The 10515-nt window shown below is 36.4% G+C and overlaps 2 non-coding genes across 2 annotated transcripts; both read right to left on the reverse strand.

The window, feature by feature from the left end:
- Positions 1-618: 618 nt before the first annotated feature.
- Positions 619-724, reverse strand: LOC128039463 (small nucleolar RNA R71). The gene has a single exon (XR_008193967.1). It is a non-coding gene; the product is annotated as a small nucleolar RNA R71 (small nucleolar RNA).
- A 4183-nt stretch (positions 725-4907) lies between these two features.
- Positions 4908-5014, reverse strand: LOC128039416 (small nucleolar RNA R71). Its single transcript, XR_008193918.1, has one exon. It is a non-coding gene; the product is annotated as a small nucleolar RNA R71 (small nucleolar RNA).
- Between the last annotated feature and the right edge of the window lie 5501 nt (positions 5015-10515).

A 10515-nucleotide genomic window follows, 5' to 3' on the forward strand; every position in this document is an offset into this window, starting at 1 on the left:
GCATCTTGGTCTATTTTATTTTTTATGTTTAAATTTAATTCTATAATTTTCTATGATTGTTTTAGGTGTTTATTAGTATTGATCGAATTATTGACTTTCTCCCTATAGATCCTAAAATTGAAAGGACTTTTCAATAGAGAAGAAGACAAACAACTCAAAAAATGACCGAAGAGATGAACTTTGAAAACCAAAATCAAGGAAATGGAGCAAATCATGCTCAAAATTCTATCCTTATTGTTGATGATAGAGATAGAGCTCTAAGATAGTATGTCGTGCCATTATTTCATGAGTTTAATCTGGGTATTAGGAGACTCAAAATCGAGGCACACCAATTCAAGTTGAAGCCAGTTATTTTCCTGATGCTTCAGAAAGTAGGCCAATTTAGTAGAATGCCTACTGAAGATCCTCAACTTCACCTAAGATTGTTTATGGAGGTGAATGAATCCTTCAAGTTAGATGGAGTACCCTAAGATGCACTAAGGTTAAAGTTGTTCCCATATTAACTAAGGGACAGAGCTCGAGCCTGGTTGAACTCATTGCCACCAGATTCCATTACCACATAGAAAGAGTTAGCCGAACGCTTCCTTATGAAATATTTTCCACCTAGAAAGAATGCTAAGTTGCAAAATGAAATCACTACTTTCCAATAGATGGATGATGAGTCTTTCTATGAGGCATGAGAAAGATTTAAAGAATTTTTACGAAAATGCCCTCATCATGGAATCATGCATTGCATCCAATTAGAGACCTTCTATAACAGTCTCAATGCTCAAATGATGATGTTAGTAGATGCTTATGCCAACGGTGCTCTCCTTTCTAAGTCTTATAATGAGTTTTATGAAATCATTGAGAGATTTGCCAACAACAATTACCAATGGCCAATCAATCGGAAAGCTTCAAGATGAGTCGCAAGAGTACATGAAGTGGACGCCCTTACTTCACTTGCAGCTCAGGTATCTTTGATATCCTCAATGCCTAAAAATTTTACTACTAATGGGTTTAACAATGTTATAGTTCAACCACCTAATCAATTTGAGAATATAGCCTGTTTTTATTATGTAGAAGGGCACTTGTTCGAAGATTGCCCATCAAACCCAGAATCTGCATATTACATTGGTAACCAGAACCAGAACCAAGGTAGGTAGGGACTGCAATTCAATTTTTATAATCCATCTTGGTGAAACTGCCTGAATTTCTCTTGGAGTAACCAAGAGGTTGGACCTAATAACACTTACACACAACCTAGACTGACCCAAAAATCTAGACTTAGCCAAAAAGTTCAGAAACCACCACAAGCCATACCTTTCAATAGCCTAAAGAACCTATTTGGAGGCGTATATGGCAAATAATGATCTCAATTGAAGGAATTTGGATAATCAAGTGACTCAACTTCACATTAAGATCCCATTGGTAAAGAACCCAATGCAAGTAAAGAATCCTCCACCACCCTACCCTTAAGGACTTCAGAAGCAGAAATAGGAAGTCCAGTTAAAGAAGTTCTTAGACGTACTCAAGCAACTTCACATCAACATCCCGTTGGTAGATGCTTTTGAGCAAATGCCAAACTATGTCAAATTCATAAAGGATATCTTATCCAAGAAACAGAGACTTGGAGAATTTGAGACGATAGCTCTAACAAAGGAATGCAGCACATATTTACAAAATAAACTACCCTTAAAGATGAAGGACCTTGGATGTTTTACCATACCTTGCAACATCGGAGCAACTTATTGTGGTAAGGCACTATGTGATTCGGGTGCGAGTATCAGCTTGATGCCCATGTCCATATTCATAAAGTTGAGGATAGATGAAGTTAGACCAACTATGGTTACACTTCAATTAGCAGATCGATCCTTAGCATATCTGGAAGGAAAAATTGAGGATGTATTGGTACGTGTAGACAAATTTATTTTTCCTGTTGACTTTGTTATTTTAGATTTGAAGCAAATAAGAAGGTATCAATCATCCTAGGTAGGTCTTTCCAAGCAACTGAAAGGACCCTAATTGATGTGTAGAAGGGCAAGCTTACCATATGTGTTCAAGACGGCCAGGTGACATTTAACGTATTTAAATCTATGCGGTTTCCTAACAATTGATGAATGTTCTACAGTGACTGAGTTAGAGGAATTAGTTGTAGAATTGGAACTCAATTATACTGAGGACCCATTAGAACAAGCCTTAATGTCAGACCTCCAAGTGATGAGGAACGGGAGGAATATTTAGCTTTGCTAAAAGCTAACTCGAAGGATTCACTCCGAAAATTCGGTTCAAGTTATTAAAGCTGTCATCTTGTGAGTATAAGCAACCCAAACTGTCAATAGAAGAACCATCTGAGTTAGACTTAAAGGTTGTGAAAAGACATGTGAAGGATATCGAGTGGACTATTTCAGATATTCAAGGTAATTATTGGAAACACGAAAATTTGCACATTTTTGCAAAATAACTAAAGTGCACTTAAAATATGAACATGTTGAATTTTAGTTAATTTTATACTTAATTTTGATGAATTTTAGTTATTTTTGACAGATTTGCACAAAGGGCGAAAAATGACTCGGCAGACACTACTAAAAGCACAAAACCGAGAAGCAATTTGAAGTATTGAGGAGAACTAAATTTTAGCCTAAGACGGTCCAAAATTATATGTATTAATTCATAATATAATTAATTTTAATTCATATTCAATTTAATTTGGTTTAATAAATTATTATTAATTAATTATGAAAAAATGGTCCAGTTGAACTGAACCAAGTGAACCGAACCGGCCAAGAAATGGAAAGCCCAAAAATCGTCCCAAGAGCTGACCCAAATCAGCTTATTACCTGATTACTTAAGCTTGCAAAGAGGCCCTTGAAGACTTGTTCAAGTTGCATTCAAACCCCTCCACAATTGGTGGCTTTATAGATTTGCCCCAAGCCTATATTAACAAAGTTGAAACTATCAACCCTGCCACATATGTGGCCGGCCAAGGGAGGGCTCTTTGGCTGATAATTTTAGCTATTTTTAGCAGCCCTCCTCAGTTATAAAAACCCCCCTTAGGCTGGTCATTTGAAAAACACACCTCAAGCATTCACATCTTTCCTCTCTTCTCTCCACTTTCTTTCTTCTTTCCATTCAAAAATTCCCTTGCTCTTTTACCGATTTCTCCTCTTGGGAAAGGGGCATTCATGAGATATTTGGAGCAGTAATTAAGTGTTCATAGTAGCTTTGGTCAACGAGGACAACAGAGAAGGAAGAACGGAGCAACTAGTCAAGCCACGAAAAAACACCGGATTTGATTCTTGTTCCCTATCTTTTTAATTTTTGTTGTTATGCTTAACATATCTATGAATACTTATGTTGTTGGAATGGTTAATTTAATCAATTTAGTTTGAATTTAATTCGTGTTAGGTTGATTACATTTCATTTGTTAAAATTATTAAAATTGTGTTATGTTGTTATAGGCCTCGGTAAAATGCTTGATTAAGTAAAATCATGACTGAGTTATTCTTGCATTACAATTGTTAGGTAACTAATGAATTGATTATTTAAATGGATTTAAATTGTAATTAATGGACACAGTACTTAATCAGTGCATGTTTAATCATCTAAGGTAGTTGAGGGTTAGATTAGCAACGGTATCTGACGAGACATTTGCCTTGCATAACTTGCATGATTATTGTGATTAAACTGTTTCCAGGTAAGGATGCTTTGTTACCTCACATATTCTTTTATGTGCTTATTAAATCGAGTTAATTGTTTGGATTGACATAGGGATTTGTACGAGAGACTATTTTGATTTAATAAGTATGTATGTGCAATAACATATTTGCCGATTAAGATTTTTTTAATCGGTTGAATTGATATAGGGATATAGTCAAGAGATAAATGGATTTTGGTAGGTGAGTATGTTCATAAGTTAGCAAATTATCGAATTGCCGTGATCTTATTCGTAACAATATAAACATGAGTTTAATAATTCTAAGTTAAGAAATGTAATTGATCTAACACAATTATGTCATCTTGATTAAAATCGTATTCTGAAATCGTGCATTTGAGATTTATTTATTTAGTTCACTTAGTTTAAAATCTTAGTTTTTAATCACCCTCTTCAAACAAAATATTTTTCTTCACCAAAGTGTTTTAAATAGCATTCATAAATAATTCTTTTCACAGTCCATGTGGGTACGATAACTCAAAATTTACTTGTCACTTTATTATTTGTTGCGATTGTTTACACTTGCACATTTCCGTCATTCCAAGTTTTTGGCGCCGTTGCCAGGGACTGTGTTTTAAAAAACTCATTATTTGTGAAGTTGTTAGTTTTGCATTTTGGTTTATTTTTCTATTCAAATTTTAACTTAGTTAATTTTTCTGTGATAATTTCAAGTGTTTATAAGTATTGACCGAATCATCGATTTACTCCCCGTAGACCCTGAGATTGAACGAACTTTTCGATAGCGAAGAAGACAAGCAAGTCAGAGAAGGACTGAAGAGATGAAAATCGAAAATCTGAATCAAGGAAACGGAGCAAACCTTGCTCAAAATCCTATCCTTATTGCTGATGATAGGGATAGAGCTTTAAGAAAGTATGTCGTGCCAGTATTTCATGATCTTAATTTGGGTATTAGGAGACCCAAAATTGAGGCACAACAGTTCGAGTTGAAGCCAGTCATGTTTAAGATGCTTCAGACAGTGGGCCAATTCAGTGGAATGCCTATCGAAAATTCTCACCTACACTTAAGACTATTTATAGAGGTGAGCGATTCTTTCAAGTTAGTCAGAGTACCCGAAGATGCATTACTGTTCCCATATTCACTAAGGGACAGAGCTCGAGCTTGTTGAACTCATTACAACCAAACTCAATTTCAACATGGCAAGAGTTAGTATAAAAATTCCTTATGAAGTATTTTCCACCTAGCAAGAATACTAAGTTGAGGAACGAGATCACTGCTTTTCAACAAATGGATGATGAGTCATTGTATGAGACATGGGAAAGGTACAAAGAATTATTATGGAAGTACCCTCATCACGGGATCCCACATTGCATACAACTTGAGACATTTTATAATGGTCTCAATGCTCACACGAGGATGGTAGTACCCTCTCCTTTCTAAGTCTTATAATGAGGCTTATGAAATCATTGAGAGGATTGCCAGCAAATTATCAATGGCCAACCAATCGGGCAGTGTTAGAAAGATGAGTCACAAGAATACATGAAGTATCATCAACATCCTCAATGTTAAAAAATCTTACTACTAATGGGTGTAATAGTTTTGCAGCACAGCCACTGAATCAATTTGAAAATGTAGCCTGTGTTTATTGTGGGGAAGGACATTTGTTCGAAGAATGTCCATCGAACCCAGAATCTATGTATTACATGGGTAACCAGAACCAAAATTTAGGAAGGCAAGGCCTGAAATCCAATTCTATAACCCATCATGGCGAAACCACCCGAATTTTTCCTGGAGTAACCAAGGGGCAGGAACTAGTAACAATTATGTCCAACCTAGATCGACCCAGCCACCTAATTTTTCCCAACAAGCTCAGAAACCAACCCAAGCTGAACCATCCAATAACCTAAAGAATCCATTGAAGGCAAACATGGCGAAAAATGATGCCTTTCTAATGAATTTGGAGAATCAAGTGGGCCAGCTTGTAATTGAACTCAGAAATCGACCACAAAGTGCTTTACCTAGTGATACGGAGAATCTGAGAAATCCAGGGAATGAGCATTGTAAAGCGTTAACATTGAGGAGCAGAAAGACTTTAGAGCCCAACTCAGTCAAAGTTGAGAAGGAGCCAGCTGACGTTCAAGACTCAGAGGAAGTTCAACCGAGTGTTGAAATTCCAGTTTCACCGAAAATTGAATCTATAAAATCTGACAAGGTAACTTCTGAACCAACTAATTCTGATCAACTAATAAATCTGCTAGATGCAGAATTGCCACAAAAAATGAATCAACCAGTTCCAGTAAAGAAACCTCCACCACCCTACCATCAAAGACTTCAGAAGCAGAAGTAGGAAATTCAATTCAAGAAGTTCCTAGACGTGCTCAAGCAACTTCATATCAACATCCCGTTGGTTGAAGCACTTGAACAAATGTCGAACTACGTCAAATTCATGAAGGATATCCTGTCTAAAAAATGAGGGCTTGGAGAATTTGAGACGGTAGCCCTAATTAAGGAATGCAATGCATATCTTCAAGACAAACTAACCCAAAATTGAAGGATCCTGGATGTTTTACCATACCTTGAAATATTGGAGCAACATATTATGATAAGGCACTATGTGACTTGGGTGCGAGTATCAACTTGATGCCCATGTCAATATTTAGGAAGTTGGGGATAGGTGAAGTTAGACCTACTACGATTACACTTCAATTAGCAGATCGAGTCTTAGCACATCCAGAAGGAAAAATAGAGGACGTATTGGTATGTGTAGACAAATTTATCTTTCCTGTTGACTTTGTGATTCTAGACTTTGAAGAAGACAAAGAGGTGCCAATCATCCTAGGAAGACCATTCTTAACAACCGAAAGGACCCTTATTGATGTGCAGAAGGGCGAGCTTACTATGCGTGTTCAGGATGATCAGGTAACATTTAACGTTTTTAAGTCCATGCGATTTTCTATCACAATTGATGATTATTCTGCAGTGTCTGATTTAGAGGATTTAATCGTGGAGAAGGAACTCAATTATGTTGAGGACCCATTGGAACAAATTTTGACATCAGATCCTCCAAATGATAAAGAGGATGATGAATACTTAGCTTTGTTAGAAGCTAATCAAAGGGGATTTAATCCGCAATCCTGCTTTGAATCTTTAGAGTTAGAGAAAAGGGATTATGTCGAACCAAAAGCGTCAATCGAGGAGCCACCTAAATTAGAACTGAAGGTACTCCCCTCACATTTTAAATATATTTATTTAGGTAACTTTTCTACTCTTCCTGTGATTGTTTCAACATAATTAACTACTGAGTAAGAAGAGAAACTCATCCTGGTGTTGAAACAATTCAAGAAGGCTACCAGATGGACCATAGCCAATATTCACAGAATTAATCCATCTGTATGCATGCATAAGATTGTCTTAGAAGATGGCGAAAAAGGGACGATTGATGGACAACGTAGACTAAACCCCATCATGAAGGACGTAGTCAAGAAAGAAATCATCAAGTGGTTAGATGCGGGTATAATTTACCCCATCTCAGATAGTTCATGGATAAGTCCGGTCCAGTACGTGCCAAAGAAAGGAGGTATCACATTCATTGAAAATGAGAATATCGAGTTGATACCAACTAGAACGGTTATGGGATGGAGAATTTGCATCGATTACTGAAAGTTGAACAAGGAAACTAGGAAAGATCACTTTCTTTTTCCGTTTTTGGACTAGATGCTGGATAGACTCGTAGGGTGAGACTATTACTATTTTTTCGATGGATACTCGGGGTATAATCAGATTACAGTAGCACGGAAGATTATTACAAGACAACATTCACCTGCCCGTATGGTACATTTGCATTTAGGCGCATGCCATTTGGTTTATGTAATACACCTGCTACATTTTAAAGATGTATGATGTCTATTTTTACTGACATGGTTGAGAAATATTTGGAAGTTTTTATGGATGATTTTTCAATATTCGGAGATACATATGATGATTGCCTAGCCAATCTAGCCAAGGTACTAAGGCGATGCGAAGAAACAAACCTTGTACTTAACTGGGAAAAATGTCATTTCAAGGTACGAGAAGGTATTGTTCTAGGGCATCAGATAACAAGACATGGAATCGAGGTAGATAAAGCAAAGGTAGATGTTATTGAGAAACTCCCACCTCTAATATCTGTAAAGGGTGTTAGGAGCTTTTTGGGCCATGTCGATTTTATCGAAGATTCATTAAGGACTTCTCTAAAGTTGCTAAACCCTTATGCAAATTATTGGAGAATGACATAGCGTTTAAATTTGATGATGAGTGCTTAAGAGCTTTTAATAATTTGAAGAGTCAATTAGTCTCGGCACCCATAATAGTCACACTAGACTGGGATTTGCCATTTGAATTGATGTGTGGCGCAAGTGACTTCGCGACCGGAGCTGTCATGGGTCAGCGAAGGAACAAATTTTTTCATCCCATCTACCATGCAAGTCAAAATCTGACAGGAGCTCAACTGAATTACACGGTAACAGAAAAAGAGTTACTTGCTATTGTGTTTGCTTTTGACAAGTTTTGATCTTATCTTGTAGGTACCAAAGTGACTGTCTATACGGACCACTGGGTAATTAAGTATTTACTTGCCAAGAAAGACACTAAGCCGAGACTGATTCGATGGGTACTTCTACTTCAAGAGTTCGATCTAGAAATTCAAGATCGAAAGGGAGTGGAAAACCAAGTAGCAGACCACCTGTCTAGATTGGAGTTGCAAGAAGGGAACTCTCCTCTTATACCAATTCAAGAGACGTTTCTAGATGAACACATACTGAAGGAAAATCATGTCCATAATACCCCTTGGTTTGCTAATATTGCTAACTTTTTAGCTTGTGGTTTGATACCAATTGATAAGACGTATCATCAAAAGAAAAAGTTTCTTCACGATGTGAAGTACTATTTCTGGGAAGAACCGTATTTGTTTAAAAATTGTGCAGATCAAATGATCAAGAGATGTGTGCCAGAAGATGAAGTACATAAGATTTTATACCATTTCCACTCATCTCCGAGTGGGGGACACTTCGGAGGTACATGTATTGCAGCCAAGGTATTGCAAGCTGGATTCTTTTGGCCAACACTATTCAAAGATGCATATGCTTACGTAAAGAGTTGTGATCGATGTCAAAGGGTCAGAAATGCCACCAAAAGAAATGAGATTCCTCGAACAAACATCATTGAGGTAGAATTATTCGATGTTTGGGGTATTGACTCTCTCGGTCATTTCCCTCCGTCTTTTGGTCACAAGTACATATTAGTAGCAGTAGACTATGTCTCTAAGTGGGTTGAGGCAGAGGCATATCTGACAAACGATGCTAAGGTTATAATGAAGTTTTCTCGTCGGTCCAAAAGACTAGATGATGCTTTATGGGCTTACAGGACAGCTTTCAAGACACCTTTAGGGATGTCACCCTATAGGTTAGTATTTGGGAAAGCCTGCCATCTACCCTTGGAGTTAGAACACAAAACTTATTGGGCTCTCCAACGACTCAACTTGGATCTTAAAAGTGCCAAAAAGAAACAAATGCTTCAACTTAACAAGTTAGAAGAATTTTGAATGTCTTCATACGAGAATGCAAACTTACTTAAGGAGAGACTCAAGAAATGGCATGACAAGCACATTCGTGTTCGAGAATTTGAAATAGGTCAGCAAGTCTTGTTATTCAATTCCAGATTAAGGTTCTTTCTAGGTAAGTTAAAATCACATTGGTCCAGTCCATTTATGATTCATCGAGTCTATCCATACGGAGTTGTTGAACTTCAAGGTAAGGGAGGTAATTTTCGAGTTAATGCTCAACGTTTGAAACATTACTGGGGAGATAAAATTGAACGGAATCAAATCTCATTCATTTTATCAAATATTTAATTACCATTTATCTTCCTGAATCACTTTCTTTCGTATTGGGCAGATATTATTACAATTTTGGCTTAGAATTATACGCCAACTACCATACTCTTAATGTACTAATTCTTTCTTAACCAACTAACTACAAATTCTTCCAAATATTCCATAAATCTCTTTGTCCCACAGATACTTTTTAAAGAGTATACCTTTATAACCCACTTCATGCAGTCCATCTCTTTTTACATACATGTATTCCAGATCCATTATTCGCAGATATTAATCACTAGCAGATACATACGTATTCGACGAATACTTATGCAGATCTAAATACCATCAAGTTACTAATTAATTCCTACCTTATTCCAATATTATACAAACTCACATTAGTAATATAGTACACAAATTATTCAAACATAATCCACACCACTTTATTTCAAGACTCTAGACTTAGGATTACCATAACTCATATTCCATATGATTTCAAAAAAAGACATTATAAAACTCTGATATGACGGATTACGTACATCTAAGATTCCATCATATTATAAAACAAACTAACTCATGTTAACAATTTCTTATATCTTGCATAACTATGAATGCGCTCATTTTCAGCACTTACAGATTATCATGGCGAATACCCTACTTAACATTCAAATACACCCTTCCTTTCAAGAGCTTCTTAAAAATTTATTCAATTTTTTCACAGATCTAATTCATCCATTATAACATCGAACATGTCATAACCTTATCTTTTCAATACTTATATAGAACAATCAGAATTTATCCAGAACTTACCATAAAGGCGGATAAGCATATTTTTACCAGATAGACTTAGTAGAGTATGCCACAAGGTCCAAGCAGAATACGCCACAAGGGCAATATATAGAACCTCATTTTTACTATCCCAATAGACTTTCACAGAAGGTGTCATGGGTTTCTCCCTCATGGACTTACACATAATTTCATATATCGTGATCTACCAATTAGATTTACACA

The sequence above is a fragment of the Gossypium raimondii genome, chromosome 2 (genome assembly GCF_025698545.1).
Source record: "Gossypium raimondii isolate GPD5lz chromosome 2, ASM2569854v1, whole genome shotgun sequence".
Classification (NCBI taxonomy): domain Eukaryota; kingdom Viridiplantae; phylum Streptophyta; class Magnoliopsida; order Malvales; family Malvaceae; genus Gossypium; species Gossypium raimondii.